Source organism: Pan troglodytes, chromosome 2 (assembly GCF_028858775.2).
Source record: "Pan troglodytes isolate AG18354 chromosome 2, NHGRI_mPanTro3-v2.0_pri, whole genome shotgun sequence".
NCBI classification, from domain to species: domain Eukaryota; kingdom Metazoa; phylum Chordata; class Mammalia; order Primates; family Hominidae; genus Pan; species Pan troglodytes.
This window is the reverse complement of record NC_086015.1, coordinates 201,413,061-201,430,517: the sequence shown is the minus strand read 5'-3', so window position 1 is coordinate 201,430,517 and position 17,457 is coordinate 201,413,061. Positions and strand designations below refer to the sequence as shown.

Below are 17,457 nucleotides of genomic sequence, written 5' to 3'. Positions count from 1 at the left end.
TTTCCTGATTCTCAAGGGCTGGTCACTCCTTTGCACTGAGCTCAAAGCTTCTCTGTAGCATGGGTCACAATGAATGGTAGCCCTGATAGCCTAGAGTAGCCTTTCAGCCTTCTCTGAGCCTCTAAAGACTGAGGATCCTTGGCATGAAATAGCAGCAACTGATATACCCTTGCTTCCCCTGGGGACTCTGTTGCTCTCAAAAAGGCATCAGCCATCATCTCCATCTAGAGAATATACTAGCTGACTCAGCTTGACCAGCCTGTCCCAAAATGAGAATCTGGGTAAAATAAGTATTGAAACACTTCATTCCTTGTAGATTCACAAAACACATGAGCATATTAAAGACTATGAAGTTCTGCAGGAAAAAAAACCTATTTAACTTTAATCCAACATTGCCAAGTTTTATTTGACCATGGAAGATTTTTCCAAAACACTTACAAACAGATCAAGGACATTAATCTTTCATGAAACACTTTAGATCCCCAGGGTCCTCTCCAGCTACATCATTCTGTGATTTTCTTTTTTATTTATGATGCATTAAAAGATTAATCTCTATCAGACTTCCATTTAGAAATTCACCAGAATGTGCAAAGGCAGCAGGTAAAATTGCTGAAGGGTATTATAAAAATACCCTCCAGTAATTTTTGAAACTTAATCTGAAATATTTATATAACTATATATTTCAGTTTGTATATTATATATATATGTATATACACACATATATATGTGTGTATATATATTTGTGTATGTATATCTATATCTATGTATATATGGCATTATATCCGTTTTACAGATGCAGAAACTGAGCTTTAGAGGGGGTGAGCAATTGGTCCAAAGCCACACAGCACACAGGTAGTCATTGATAAAGGTAAAAACAAGAGTTGAAGCCTGAGGTGTAAGGACACAGAGACAGGTACACAAATGTTTACAAGTTACACATATGACACGTGCCTTTAACATGAATTTCTTGAACATTCATTTAGAGGCCTTACAATGAAGACATCAGAGTGGCAGCAAGTTCTGTTGGAATCAGGGGAGCGTGTTCTTCTATAATCCCCTGGCTGACAGGAAAGCACACTGATTTGGCCCATGGTAGTTATACACTCCCATTGAGTCAGGGGCCACTTCTATGCACACAGGAGGTGCTAAAAATATGCTGTTGACTCATTGCCTCTAAGAGCAGAAGAAATGCCAAAAGTATAGGACAAGAGGCAGAAAAGCACATGGAAAAATGTCATAGGGCAGTCCTCTAAGGAAGTGTTAGATCCCTTTGAAATCTGTCCAAACACTTTCTTGTGCTGGGGAAAGTCAATTACATATTTCAAGCAACCCCACATGTCATACGAGTATCTTGTACATGTTTGCGTACTCGTGTCTGTGAACTTACATCTCAGACTTCAACTTCTCGCTTCCCACCCTTATCAATGACTGCCTGCATGGCCTTGGGCAAGTTGCTTTCCCTCTTCAAAGCTCAGTTTCTGCATCTATAAAATGGACATAATGCTACCTACCTCATGGGGTTAGTGATCACATTTAAGGAGCTAATATGTGGAGATTGCTTACACAGTACCTGTCACATAATAAGGGGTTAATAAGTGTTTGATGTAATTGTTTTGATTATTACTACTATTACTAAAATAATAATTACTACAATAATAATGATTCTTATTCTCTATATTAGTATTATCTTTGAAAATGGGCATGGATTATGTCTATGTAACCGTTTTGGCACAATATCTAGCATTATATCACATACAAATTAGAGAATTCATGTTATTAAGGATGAAAAAATATTTTTACTGACCCTTAAATTCTTCGTAAGTAACTGCAAAAGAAGCCATTATCCCAACACATGAAATAAAAAAAAAATTCAGTTCCTCTGGAGTTTGTTTTTGGAGGTAGCCACAGGATACCTAAATTTTTTTTTCTTTTCAGAGAGACCGAGGGGCTCACTAGGTTGACCAGGCTGGTCTTGAACTCCTGGCCTCAAGCCATCCTCCCACCTCAGCCTCCCAAAGTGCTGGGATTACATGCATGAGCCACCACATCCAGCCTACCTAAAATATTGAACGCTGTTAATAAATCTCCTGAGGCCAGCATAAGAAGGTGATGGGCAAAACTAATGCAGGTATGTTTTTCTGGCTTTTTCATGTATTGGGCCCAACTTTGAAAAGCACTTACTATTAATGGCTAACTTGCAAAATTTGTGATTTATTAAAAGCAGATTTTAATTGTTTTACCTAAAAATAATAGGCCTCTGATCTGCCAAAGATGAAGATTTAATTTCTAGGTGTTCCCCACAATACCTAGAAACATCAGTGTAATCGATTATTAAACACTTTAGAACTATTCTCATCAAAGTTCTTTATTATATAATACAGCAAAAGAAAAGTTTCTTTTCTAAAGGCTTCTCTATACTTTTTTTAATAGTTGAATTTCATTTCTGAAGGCTCCTAAAAAGAATAGAATTTAGATCTTTATTAAAGAGGAAATATATTTTCCATGTTTAATTTAAATTACATTCCATCAGTCATTTGCAATCTTAGCCTACACGGAATTTTTTTTTTTTTTTTTGTAGTTTTTATGTTTGGGCTTTAGGAGGGGATTCCCAATAATCTCTATATAAATATTTCTAATCTCTATATAAATATTTTAACATTTCAATGTAAATTAGTTTTTTAAAGCTATTTTATCCATAAAAATAATGAATTTGCATGGCTGAGGGTGAAATAATGTGTTATCAGGACCCCTCAGTTTTGGGGGTTGTGAGTAGATCCCATCTTCATGTTCCTCCAGCCCAGCCCAAGCCTGGCTCAGGTCCTCCTCCCCCATTTGTCAGGAACCACCATCCCCAGAGATTCTATGTGCCCTGCCTGACCAGTGTTCTCCATCAGAGTTTACCAATCTTTTGTTCATTCCCTCAGAGCACAGCTAAGCAAGAGTACACTAATTTGAAAATTAACTCAAGCAAATAGAGGAACAATATCCCCAACACATTGCATTTTAACATAGGGTTTCCTGGACACACTGTTTCAACCCAAGAGTTGGGCTAATAGTAGGAGTTCCATCTGCTAAAATACGGCTGTCAGCTTCAGGGGAAATTCATGAATGTCTTCGTAGTTTGTTTTTACTTTTCACTTGGCACTGTTTCTAAAATTTCCTCTGAAGCCAAAAAATAAGTTATTTCCCAGCACATTGGTCGCTTTTCGTTTATCATTGGATTGATTTTTGTAACTTGCAGTAGGAGCTGAAATCGACCAGGGGGTTCTTATCCAACAGACAGCAGCAAAACTCTTTGTGTATCTGAGTTCCTTTCAACAAGTGTGACTTCCTCAATGGCATCATTCGTGAGCGTAACACAGAGCTCAGCAATAACGTTTCTTCACTAACCCTACCAGGTATCCAACATAGGATGTTACTTCCTTTCACTGTTTTCCGACTCCTGGCAGATATTAATCATTGGGATTTGGGAACAAGGAAATAGAATTTCTGAGAATGCTTGGGAATTCCCAAATTCATATGATTTTCATAACACTTCACTTACAAGTTTTTGAAAAATAATAAGTGACTATAATAACAAGCAAATAGTCGTTTTTTTCTGTAACAGGATTACATGAAAAGTTTTAGTAGTCTTCTGTTTTAAAAAGATATGATAACAAATGATGATTTATTATTATTATGAGCCAACATATTGTAACAAGATTATAAAATCCAATAGCATTAATAGAGAAAACATTAAAAAGAAATGAATATTATCACAAAATAAATGCTAAAGAAAAGTCCTTTAAAGATTGAAAGGTAACACCACAAATACTTAATGCTTTAATCATTGTTTACATGACATTGTTCAACAAGGCATCAATCATCCCCTCCAATACCATTTAAATAACGTAACATTCTGATCTCCTGGCAAGATGAACAGCACTAGAAAGAAGCAACTGTCAAAATTGCCGATTTAAGGGCATATTTTGTTTCTAAAACTTGGCATTTCTTAGAAAACCTCTCATAGGATTTGTAAAACATATACTATGCCTATGAACACATTAATATTTATTTGCAGAAATGGTTCATTGTTAGCAGTGGACAAGGCCATGAACACACACTTGTAACACAGCAACAGATACAAGAAAGTCTGACTGAGGCTCCTTTACTGCTCCTGTCCTGTTCACCTTAACTTTCATCTCCACATGTCAGTGCTTCCTCATCTTGCTTGACTTGAAGTCAGTGCATTTCTTCAAGCCAGTAAGTTCTCTATACTGACTATTAAGCTGTAATCTTCACAGGAAAATTAGAATGTTCCTTCCCATTTTCCTAATTTCTCAACTGATTTTTCTCAGAATTCAGAATCCATAAATATTGAAATGCCAGGAGAGAATTTCCAAATGGAAATGCTGTTCCCTTCGTCCATTTTCAGAAGAAACTGTAGCATAGTGTTATCCTTCTCTTCTCCAATTTTTTTTCCTGCAAACTTATGGTTATCACCTCTTTAAGTGCGTAGCTCACAATTTTGCCTCCCCTGCAAATGGTCCCAAAACAGTGAAGTGGGTCCTCTTTAGCTGTGTCTTTAGTACATAATCCTGCGTTTCTGACCATATGCAGGGAGTGTGACCCAGGGAAGGATCCCTGACTCAATGGGATTTCTCTTGCTGTCTCTAGAATTTGAACACCGGAACCCAGACGTACAGAGGCTGGGAGCCATTGTGGTGTGCTATATTGATGACGGCAGTGGGTGGTGTGGGGGCAGTTAATTGACAGCTACCTGTTGCTGACATCCCAGGAACTGCCTGAACCTCCTCTTTCCCAGTCATAAGATATCTAAGATTCTGCAGTATTCTTCATTAAATCCTAGCATGGTTTAAGCTAGGCAGAATTAGGTTCTGTTGCTTTCAATCAACAGAACCTTAGCTAATACATTGTTATTTCCTGGTCTTTGTTCCTTTAATTTTCCAGGAAAATAAGGGAAAATGGCTTACTGGTTTTAAAAAGAGACAAGGGACAACATACCATTTATGCAAAATTTAGAAGCACTCAAAGGAAACTCTGGAAAGTTCCTGAGACATATATAGGTAGGATCAGCATAAAACTTAAACAGTGTATCTAGATCATGGTTGCCATGGTTGCCTTGACACAATGAACATCTGTATCAAGATCATATTTTCTTGGTGGGACAGAGAGAAGCACAAGGCGGGACTCACATTTACAGTAATCCTTGTTTTCCAGGGACCATACAAACCAGTTTGTCTAGAGCTGTTCATCTTAAGTTTGTTATCCCACCATAATTATAAATAGAACCTCCTTTTTCTCTCAAGAATATCCCACTTTGGATGATAATTTCTGTGACTACCCATTAAGAATATTTAATAACTATAGAAAACTGCTTATCTATATTTTTTGTATGTTTGAAACATTTTATAACAAAAATATCTTTAAAGTTATCACCTACACAGAATATAGCTGCCAAATGCTCCTACTCTGCTATTCTAACCATGAATCCCTCTGGGGCCCCTTCCTCCTACGGTGCTTGTGAGGATGAAATGAAATAAGCTTTATGAAGTGCCCAACAGTGACCAACACTGAATAAAATACAGCCACCATAGGTGGCCTTCCCTCATGTTCACCAAACTCCTGATAAGTTATTCGGTGATGTTTTAATCTTAATATTTTATGTAGATTATACATTCATCTGATTCAAAATGCAAAAGGTACAAAAGCGTATACAGTTAAAAGTTTCCCAACCCACTACCATTTATCTCCCTGGAGGCAACTGTTTCCAGATTTTTGAATATCCTTAAAGAATATCATATGTATGGAAAAGAAAGATTATATATTTATATGCATCTGTGTATGCATTTTCCTATGAGAGGCTCACAAAGTCTCCTTGAAGAGATATCATTATTACAAATACCCCTCAATTTACAATGGGGTTATATTCCAATAAACTTATGAAAATATTGTAAGCTGAAAATGCATTTAATACACTTAACCTACTAAACATCATAGCTTAGCTCGGCCTACCTTAAACACTCACATTAACCTACAGTTAGGCAAAATCATCTAACAGAAAGCCCATTTTATAATAAAGTGGGCTTTGAATATCTCATGTAATATAATGAATACTGTACTGAAAGTGGAAAACAGAATGGTTGTATGGGTACTCAAAGTACAGCTTCTGCTGAATGTGTATTGCTTTCAAACTATCTTAAAGTTGAAAAATCATAAGTCAAAATATTGTAAGTCAGGGATTGTTTGTACTTCTACTTTACATGATGAAATTGAGCCTTGAAAAGATTAAGTGACTCGCCCCAAGCTCACACTGGCAGTTAAATAGTGAAACTTGGATCCAAATTGTTCAGTCACTACATGTATTGTCTTGAAATTTGAAAAAGAGGAAGAGGAATTAAACTACTAAATTGAAGGAATATTTTAGGCATAGAAGAAGCAGATGCCTTCATGTCCAAGTGATTGTGAAAAGCCCACTTGCCCCAAAATATGTCTCCTGGTCATATGAAATTCCACCATTTCAGATTTTTACCTGGGGATTTAGAGTAATCTGCTGTTTTCCTAGAGCTCCCCTAAAATAGAAATAGAAAATTTTGGAAGGCTAAATATATGCTAACATTGGAAAACTCATTTTCACCCCTTCGTAAGGCAAGGTACTGAAGGAGGGGGCCCTACGGGCTGTGCAGGGACATCCTGGAGGCATGGGGAGAAGAAACTGAAAGGCAAGTTTGTATGGAACAAAGAATACCGATCTCAGGATTCTCCCTTGAACCTGCCCTAACTTTGTTCAAATAGACTTAGCCACTGACCTACTGTCAAAAGACCACAGCCAATCTGACTTGTTTTCAATATAATGATGAATATTGATTTGGTCCCTTCATCCAACATTCTCAGCTGGATCTTTTTTTGACCAAGGATATACATTACTAGGTGAGTACAGGCAGTTAATTCTTCCACACGGGACTTCGGAGTTTCTGAGTTAACCAGAATCACCCACCTTAACATCTGCCAGTTAATACCCCAAGTCCTGACCAGTGCCCCCTACCTGCTATGCCTCATGTTTTCAATATAGCATAAAATCAGAAATGAAAGATGAAACATCATAGCCAATATCACAGAAATACAAAGGATCCTAAGAAACTGCTAGGTATAATTACACACTAACTAATTGGATCATCTAGAAGAAATGGATAAATTCCCAGACACATAAAACCTACCAAGATTGACTCATGAAGAAATTAAAAAATCTGAACAGACTAATAGCAAGCAAGGAGGTTGAATCAGTAAGAAAATGTCTCCTATCAATGAAAAACCCAAAACCAGATGGCTTCCCAGATTAATTCTACCAAATATTTTAAGAAGAACTAATACCAGTCCTTCTCAAACTCTTCCAAAAAGCTGAAGTGGAGGGAATACTTCCAAACTCATCTTACAGGGCCAGCATTACCCTGATTCCAAAGCCAGACAAGAACACTACAAGAAAGGAAAATGACAGGCCAATATCCTTGATCTACATAGATGCAAAAATCCTCAACAAAATCCTAGCAAACCAAATTCAATAGCAAATTGAAAGAATCATTCACCATGATCATGTCATGGTTCAACATAAGCAAATCAATACATATAACATACCATATTAGAAAAATAAAGGATAGAAACTATATGGCCATCTCAATAGATATAGAAAAAGCTTTTGACAAAATTCAAAACCCTTTCATGGTGAAAAAAAAACACCCAACAGATCACGTATTGAGGGACTGTATCCCAACAAAATAAAGGCCATATATGACAAACCCATAGCTAACACCATAATCAATGGTGAAAAGTTGAAACTTTTCCTCTACCATCAGGAACAAGACAAGGATGCCCACAGACACCACTTCTCAGGGTAATTAGGCAATAGAAAGAAATAAAAGGCATCCTAATAGGAAAGGAAGAAGTGAAATTGTCTCTACTGACAGCATGATCTTGTTATATATAGAAAACCCTACAAACTTCACTAAAAAAAGGTTAGAACTCAACACAAAGAAGGTAACAATAGACACTGGGGGACTCCAAAGGTGGGAGGGAAGGATGGTGGGAGCAAGGGTTGAAAAACTACCTATCGATTACTATGCTCACTGCTTGGGTGGTGGGATCATTAGAAGCCCAAACCTCAGCACCATGCAATATACCTGTGTAAGAAACCTGTACATCTACCCTCCTGACTCTAAAATGAAACATACAATATTTAAAAAACAAAAACAAATAAATAAAATTTGAAAACTGTTAGAACTGAACTGATAGGTGAAATTAGTAAAGTTGTAGGATACAAAATCAACATATAGAGCCTTGAACACAGCAACATCCAGCTGAGACGAAAGTCTCAGGGGCAAGAAAACCTCTATAGGAACTCAGAAACAACGAGCTAACTTGTGTTTATGTCTGAAAGGATGTTAAGAACTGCATTCATGTTACATCAGAGCCAACAGAAAGAACCAACAGGAAACCTGTACCCAACAAACAGAAATGACAAGATGAAGGGAAAGCAGAGGTAAGGGCTTACCTTAGAAAGGGCAAGTGATTAGCTCACTATGCAATACAATGTTTGCTCCTGAGCCAAAAATTTGTACAATAATTTGGATATTACTTGCACAACCAGAAAAATCAGCCACTCATTAGGAAAATGTGTTTCTGTATAAGTCTTAGGACTCAGCTATCTATAATAACATGAAAAGACAATATTTTCATCCAAAATGAGTATTTTTGTTTGTCTTGGCTTGTTATTCTAACGTCAACAGCCTCTAAATAAACTGTTGAAGTACATGATATAACCACTTCTTTCTCCATCTTTCCCATTGTTCCCATAGGGTTTCAGTTGTGCAATTTCACCATTAGCAAAGCTTTTTGCTGAAATCTGGATTTTCAAAGGGAGAGTATCCAGAAACAGAAGATGCTGATCTGGGAGGCTCTTCCTAATAGAACTGCTGCTTCAGTTTAGCTTGAAAAAGCCCACACCCAGTTCCTAATGACAAACATCTGAACACCGGGTCTTCCCACGAGCAAGACCATGCTATGCCTCCTGCTCGCTCTGTTCTATAAGCAACCCACAGATTGCTCCCTGTGAAGAGGAGCCTGCCAGGGGAGCAGCATTCCACCAGACCCTGATTTAGCAAGATATTTCCGTATCATTCCCCCAACCAGCTGGAAGTCCTCCACTGCTCTTGTGTAAAAATCTAACTCATCTCGCTGAATTTCCTGATTTAAAAGTCTAATTCATTTCACCAAAATTGTGACAGAAGGAAACCAAGTACACCATCTCTCTCTTACCAAACCAAAGCTATTGCATGTGCATTCTGGGGGGAAAAAATGGTCCAAATATGTTATGGAGGGGGTGCCAGCCCAGTGTCATCCTCTTACTATTGCCATAGGATCTTGGCTGATGGCATCAGAGGAAAAACAAGTTTATCGATTACTTTCAACCATTAAGCTCACTCCTCCATGAAAAATAAGTCACAAGTCCAATGTCTCTTATTAAAATAAGCACTGCAAAATATAAAGGAGTCACAGTTTTAAAATGGGACACACGTTCTCTAAGCGGTGAACCACGTTAGAGGTGCACTGTTTACATTGTATAAAGTCCCCTGGAGCCAGGGTTAGGAAGCGCATCTGTTCTTTGGTGTTCTGGGATGAAGGAGAAAGGAAAATGTGCTGCCAGAAGTGAGTGGGAAGGAGCCCATGAGATAAAGGAAGTAAATCCATTTGCTGATTGCAATAATAATGGTAATACACGAAGCTATACATACATACATACATACATACATACATACATACATACATACATAATGGTAATACACGAAGCTATACATACATACATACATACATGCAAACTTTCACATTTTTTAAAAAAAAGAACTTAAGGCTTCCACTCATGTAATCAGCCCTTATGAACTCTCCTGATTAGCTGCAAGGAAAATCTTCCTTTCTCCTTTTTCCTGCACCATCCTGGGCTCCCTTTTGACTTGTTTTTTTTTTTTTTTTTTAACTTATAAATGATCAGCTCATATTCTGAAGTTTGTAGTCCCCTCCCGCCCCCTCTCTCTCTATACGGCTCATTTACATTGGCAGCTGTCGTGCTGCTGGGCATCCTCAAACCCACCAGTTTCCCTTTAATGTTTGAGCAGACAAACATGATCATGCACTAGGCATCACTGTGCCACTCAAAATGCTTTTTTGTTTTTTTTATTGCATCTGAGAGAAATCTCAAGGTTGCAAACCTGGAGTCAGAATTGTCTCCATGTGTCTCAGTGGGAAGAGTATCGTGTGAAGGAACAAGTTGATTCTACTAATCAAAAGGAATTTTTTTTGATATCAGGTCATCCTCCGAATGAATTTATATTACCGAGTGGAGGGTCACATGAAGAAAATGGTCAAACAGCACCACCTAGAGCAAGAGCTGAGAAGTGCAGCGGAGCCGGGCTGTGTCAGGAAAGAAAAGCAAGCTGGGGCCTGGCTCAGCGCTCTCCCCTCTGCTCCTGTCTGCATGGAAAGATTAGGATGACAGTGGCAGGAAGCCTGTGCACCTAGTATGCATCACTTGAAGGGAACACACAGATTCCAGTAAACAGTTGGAAGGAAATGTTAATACCAGGCTCTGCTAAACAATATCAAATGAGTCCTAGATGAGACAAGCGACTTTCATCAAAGTTTCCTGATACCTGAAAAGACAGCCCAGGGGATCCTGCGCTACATGTGGTGTATGTAAATTAAGCGGGTTTTTTTCCCCTTTGTAATCAAGGCTCCTACACAAACAAAATCACACTTTAGAAATGGCCTATTTCAACTTGTAACTAGCTTGCTTTCAGGGGCTCCAGGTCAAAATGAAATAGAGCACAAAGACGCTTTCTCCTTAGGGATCATACACAAATTCACTCTGTCCGTTTCTTTCCCACATGGAGCAACAAAGCCGTCAGACCTCTCCATCCACCCATCGGGTCCTTCCTGATTACAGTGAGATAAATCACAGCCCTCTCTCTCCAGATGGCAGGCGACAAGAGGGGGATGCTTGCCTCAAGAAGTCCTCCCCATCCCTCTGCATTCATGCAAGCCCGAGCGGAGAGATGCAAGAAATTACGGATGCATTTTAATTCCCCAGACCCTGCAATTAAAAATGGAAATTTTTTGGCCACGCCTGTTGGCTCACGCCTGTAATCCCAGCACTTTCAGAGGCCGAGGTCGGCAGATCACCTGGGGTCAGGAGTTCGAGACCAGCCTGGCCAACATGGTGAAACCCTGTCTCTACTAAAAATACAAAAATTAGCTAGGAATGGTGGTGGGCGCCTGTAGTCCCAGCTACTCGGGAGGATGAGGCAGGAGAATCACTTGAACCCAGGAGGCAAAGTTTGCAGTGAGCTAAGATCGCACCACTGCACTCCACTCTGGGTGACAAAGCAAGACTTCATCTCAAAAAATGTTTTTAAAAAATGGAAGTGTTGTTCTTTCATTTGTAAATGTGTTTTGGTAAAAGAGGGGCAGTTTAAGCAACCCTTTTTATTGTCTACATTGTTAAAATTCATCAGACATGGACTCTTGACTCCGTTTTGCCTGGGCAGACCCAATTCAAGCATTTACAACAGCTATAACCTCCTCAAATCAAAAAGAGGAATCAGCATTATTGCTAAGTTCAAATAAGGTCTTGTTTTATTTCATTTTTATTTTTGAATGCAGCCATTCCTCCAGGTGCTGTCATCAGGTAAGATTGTCAGTCCTGATTAGGTAAAGGTATTATTACAAAAGGCAATTCTTAAAAATTCAGTGTCTAACTACACTTTTAATAAGCCTTTCCCCCTCCCCTATGTATTCTCCCTTAGACACCCCTTCTCAAATTTAAAATCACAGAAACTAAAATATGATGCCTAAAGAGAGTCTAGCGACTGCCCAGTCCTCTAATTTGATGAGTGGGAGTACTGAAGCCCAGAGGAGGTCAAGTAATTTGTTCCCAATGTCTTAGATAAGAAGAAAATGACCAGCTGGGAAATCCCACTCATGTCAAGGCAGAGGCACAGGGCCACAGACTGTGGTTGAATTGTGCCACACTCCTACATCCTTCTTTAGGAATCACAGAACATTCCTGTGTTGAGTCGGAGTCACTGACTTCCTTTTCAGGCTGATTGAGTTCTGTCCTTATGGGCTGCGACAAGAAGTTTTGGTATTATGCTACACCAAGACCATTTATCTAGTTCAAGAAGTGAGCACAGTCCTTAGAGCCCAGCAACTTTCCCCATGTCCAGTAAATGTAGCTTCTCCATTAGAAGCTGTCAGAATGGAGCCTTCTGGCTCATCTTGATTTTGATTTGTGCAAGAATGAATGGTTGTGCTAAGACAGCTTTCCTAGCTGATAGTGAGCAAAACTTTTTTCTCATAATCTATAAAAAAATTAAATTAGAACTTTTTTCTCATAATCTGTAAAAAAATATTAAATTAAATCTGGCTCATCTTGATTTTGATTTGTGCAAGAATGAATGGTTGTGCTAAGACAGCTTTCCTAGCTGATAGTGAGCAAAACTTTTTCCTCATAATCTATAAAAAAAATATTAAATTAGAAGCACAGAGTTTATTTCATGACTTTTATCTTCCTGCAATTTTCTTGTGGGCATAAATGATTTGTTTTTATCCTGCCTGCCCCCCCCAATCCCTTTTCCAAGAGACTAAAAGAGTATCTAGTGCAAAGTAGAGACTCAAATATTTTTTAATAAACAGTGATCCCAGCCACCCAGTGCATGTTGCCAAATGCCAACCCCATAAATGATCAAACACATCATCTCATTCAGCCAATCAAAATCAAGTGCTACCTATTTTTTTAAGTTTTCATAGCCCTTGGGCATCTGCTTTCTCAGCATTTCCCAAACTTGAGTCATTCTCATCCTGCCTTCATAATTTTGCTCTGTCAATTACCTCTACTATTATTTATTTCATATATTTTTAAATAGCCCCACTTTTGAAACTTAAATACATGCCTTTTAAAAGGAAGCTTTCTTACTACTATACATCCAAAGCCATTATTACTTGTTCTAAGTACTCATAACAACATGTTCACAACTATTAAAATTTAGTAATGTGCATCCACATACTCTCTAAATTCATGGAGCATCTGCACACACTTTAAGAAACAATTCTGCATTACTCACTCAATTTTCTTGACATCCTTCTGAGGCAGGACAAACCTTGGGCCCAAAGAATTGAGGTAGGAGTCCAAGCAAGTTGCCAGCCACATAAAGGCAAACCTTGGCTCAGAAGTCAGGACTACCAGCCCCTAGGTTATGGTTCATGCTCTTTCCTCTGCTCTCCAGAACCTCCTATCTCCAAGTGTAGTTAGCAGCCCAGATGCAGCAGCATCCTCTAGAGACTTGTTGAAAATGCAGAAGCTCAGGCTCCACCCCAGGCCTATGCAGACTGAATCTGCATTTTAACAAGGTCCAGGCAATTCACGTGCACATTAAGTTTGAAAAGGCCTGGTCTAGATCAGCAGTTCTCTAACTTAGCAGCACATTAGAACCATCTGTAGAGACTTTAAAAATACCAGTGCCTGGGCTTCACCTCCCAGAGAATCTGATTTAAGTGTCTGGGGTTTGCCCTGAGTCTAGGTATTTTTAAAAACTCCTCAGCTTATACAAAGCTGGCAGGGCCGGGCACAGTGGCTCATGCCTATAATCCCAGCACTTCGTGGGCCAAAGTGGGCAGATTGCTTGAGTCCAGGAGTTTGAGACTAGCCTGGGCTAAAACCCCATCCCTACAAAAAAAAAATACAAAAAGTAGTTGGGCATGGTGGTGGCACATACCTGTAGTCCCGGCTACTCAGGAGGCTGAGTCCTCGCTTGAACCCAGGAGGTCACAGTCTGGTCAACAGAACAAGACCCTGTATCAAAACAAACAAACAAACAAACAAAAAATGCTAGCAGCTTACCAGCTAGGGAGGCCTGTACAGCCAAGTTTTCCAAATGGGGCTACATTAGTTGTTCCAGAACTTTAGCTGCATCAAAACCACCTGGATGGCTTGTTCAGCTACAGAGGGTCTGGCCATGCCCCTAGAGTTTCCAGCTGAGGGTCTGGAATGAGGCCCGATGATTTGCATTTCTAACAATCTCCAGGCGATGCAGATGCTGTGGGTCCAGGGACCACATTTTGAGAATCTATGCTAAATGAACTGGACAAGATCAAAGCTCAAACTTATTCCAAGAACTTTTCAAGGCCCACCTGCAAGTTGTAGTGGAAGTAAGCATCTAAGGGTGCAAAAAAGTTTTACTATAGACTAAGGCCTTTTACCTGATCTCTCAAATGTTCACATTTCTCTTATCAACCTAAATAACAAACAGAGAGAGGCTCTCCACAAGAAAAAGATATTCGTTTGGAAACAGAGCCTTGCAATAGAAATAGGCAAGCCAGAGTAAACTATATGCATATTCACGGAGGTAAAGGAAGACAAAAAAAATGAGGAAGATTATATGATCATTTGGAAATGATTATCCTTGGCTACAAAGATCAATAACAAAGGTGATGCCAGGCCCAGGTTGGACAGGCAGTTGTTGGGCAAATATCCTTCAGAAGCATTGTTGTGTGCAAAGTTGCAATGGGCTTTGTGCAAGATTGTGTTTTTTGCAGTCTTCTGTGATAAGTTTTTGTTATCAGGCATACAAGCCCAAGAATCCTTTTTTGCATGGCCTTCCCTGGCTCTATTTGTCAGGGTTTTGGTTGGGGGGGGTTATTTTTAACACTCTCAATGTAAAAAATGCCATAAGGTAGGTACCCCAATTGCTTGTTTCGTCTTCATAAAATAACTTTTCCACCCGAACAAAGTCTACACATAAATTGTAAAAATACCCTGGCATGCAGTCCCTGGAAAAGTCTGGAGTCATTCTCGGGGTTCCCACCCAGGTGGGCAAGCGTAGCCACCACAGATAAACACAAAGTAGGGGTGCCCGCTGGGGTTTGGCGGCAGGCAGTGGCCCTGGTTCTGATATTTGGCTGAAAACACAGCTCCTCTTTGTCACCCTCAGGAAGCCATCCCAAACCGCTCGAGGAGTCCTTGAAGCCAATGTTACCACTAGGACAGCAAGTGTGCCTGAAAGCTATTTGCCTTTGCAGCAGATTCATTAAGCCAGAACAAAGAGAAGACCAATGACTAAAAGATTTCTCTCCTTTTAAAAATCATGCATTGTCCATCTGGGCAAAGCCGCTGTCTCATTTTGCTTTTTCCCTCATCTGTGATGCTCACACTCATCCTCCCTATCCCATCAGCAACCTCTCTAGTATGTTTGATATGTGCCCTTAAACTTTCTATCTTGGCCGGGGGCGCGGTGGCTGTAATCTCAGCACTTTGGGAGATGGAGGTGGGTCTATCACTTGAGCCCAGGAGTTTGAGATCAGCCTGGGCAACATAGTAAGATTTCATCTTTACTAAAAATAAAAAACAAAAAACTTTAGCCAGGTATGGTGGCCTGTGCCTGTAATCCTAGCTACTCGGGTGGCTGAGGCGGGAGGATCACTTGGGCCTGGGAGGTCAAGACTGCAGTAAGCTGAGATGGCGCCACTGCACTCCAGGCTGGGCAACAGAGTGAGACCCTGTCACAAGAAAAAAAAAAAACAAAAAACAACTATCTCTGTAGAAATAGGCAAGGTTGTTTGATATGCAAATGTGCCTTTAAATTACATAATAACATTATATCAGTAAGCCCATTTTTTTCTTATAGTTGCACTCAACATCATGATTTTAAGACCTAGGCATGTTGCTTTATATTTTACCTCATGAGAAGTCACCTTTACACATCTGTTTCTCACACTGAAATCAACATGCTTTTGAGTCAGTATTTAGGACTGAGTGAGGCTGTTGGCTGGAGTTAATCTGACACCAGATGCATTTATCCCTCTTTAGGACTGTAACGAATTCCTTTCCGCTCTGTTCGCCCATGCTCACTAGTTGGCATCAGAGGTGTCATCTTTGAAAAAGAAAAACATCTCATCCCTTGGTTTCCTGACAACCACCCCCACCCCCTGCCTTGGCTCTTTTTCATGGAATTTGCACCAAACAGCACAGAGACAAACGTCTCTCTAACGTCTATGATTTATCCTTGCTTACACAAGATCACTCCAGCCTATAAAAAAGTATTTTTAAAAAATATGAAAAGTTACCCCAGTCTTGGATTACAGAGTTTCAGATAAAAATGAAAACATAGTAAAATTGCTTATCAGAGAGTTTCCTGTTCTTATTTGCCCTTACTCCTTTCGCAGATGTGAGTCATAAATCCACAACCAAATCCTCCCTCCTTCGAGGTCAACTCCTACTAACACCCATGAGGAGGGAATTTGGCTCATATAATAACACTGAATTAAAATGTATAATGTCCACATGTACATGAGAGATAAAAAGAATGCTTCTTCGGGTATGTTTCCAGCCCAATCTTTCAAAATACGTGAAGTATTTCTTAATCTACTATACCCTATAAATGATAAATATAAGATACTAAGATTTAAAATACTTTCAATAACACTTTCCTAGGCCTCCAGATGAGTACTACATAAGTTTATAATAAAATATTTAAAATAGCTACCATGTATTATGTGTTTATAATGTGCCAGGCACTTGAGTAATGTGTTTTCACATTTTAATCCTCATAAGCCAAAGACATAGATTTTTTATCTTCGTTTTAAAGTTGAAAGACCTAAGGCTCAGAGATAAATTTTTTAAAAAATCTTTAATCCCTTTATACAAGATTAGCTCATTCTCACAAGCCAAAAATAAAACCCAAAACTCCCATATCTCCCCATATAAAAAAATACTCTTTAACTTCTTTCTCCCTCCAGAACCCCCCCTCCCTCTCCTTTCTATCTTCAGCCAACATCTGGAAGGTTCTGTCTACATTCACTCCTCCATGTTAACGCCTCCCTCTTCCCCTCCTTTCCTTGCAACCTGGTTGCCTCTCACAGCAGTGAAACAGGAAGCTGTTTCCTCAGCCCATAACCAACTGTAACTTTGAATCACTGTGCACCCTTGGCCGCGGCCGCCTCCTCCTTCAATTTAACTCCCTGCCTTGATCTGCCATCTCTGGCATGCTCTACTTACATTCACTCCTCCTCTTCATGTGTTTCTGGGCTGCTTTGCCAACCCTTCTTCCTCTGCTGCCCTCATACATCCAGGCAGAGGAGCACAGCTTCTGCCTTTGCCTCCTGCCTTAGTTCTAACTGGTGTCCCCTGAGCATCTCAAGCCCCCAGACTGGAGCCTGTGTCCTGGGGTTAATTCCCTTCCCCACCTATGGAGGCTTAGCTCCTGCCCACCAGTGGGGTTATCACAAGTGCCTGCCTTTTCCTCACACTCTGCCTCTTACAGGGTTTCCGTAGGCTGGCCATTTGTGAGTTGTGTGACCCTGGACCTCAGTGTCCTCCCATAGAAAACAAGGAGCATGAACTAGATTTATCTCTAGTGT

General features: G+C 39.7%; 1 protein-coding gene across 1 annotated transcript in view; it reads right to left on the bottom strand.

Moving 5' to 3' along the window:
* The window catches only part of LOC747774 (meteorin-like protein), a 79,768-nt gene extending 65,878 nt beyond the window's left edge, over positions 1-13,890 (bottom strand). The window contains exon 1 of the mRNA XM_054682597.2: positions 13,818-13,890. The gene's annotated coding sequence lies outside the window, so the exon portion shown is untranslated. The remainder of the gene's footprint in view (positions 1-13,817) is intronic.
* Positions 13,891-17,457: the final 3,567 nt, after the last annotated feature.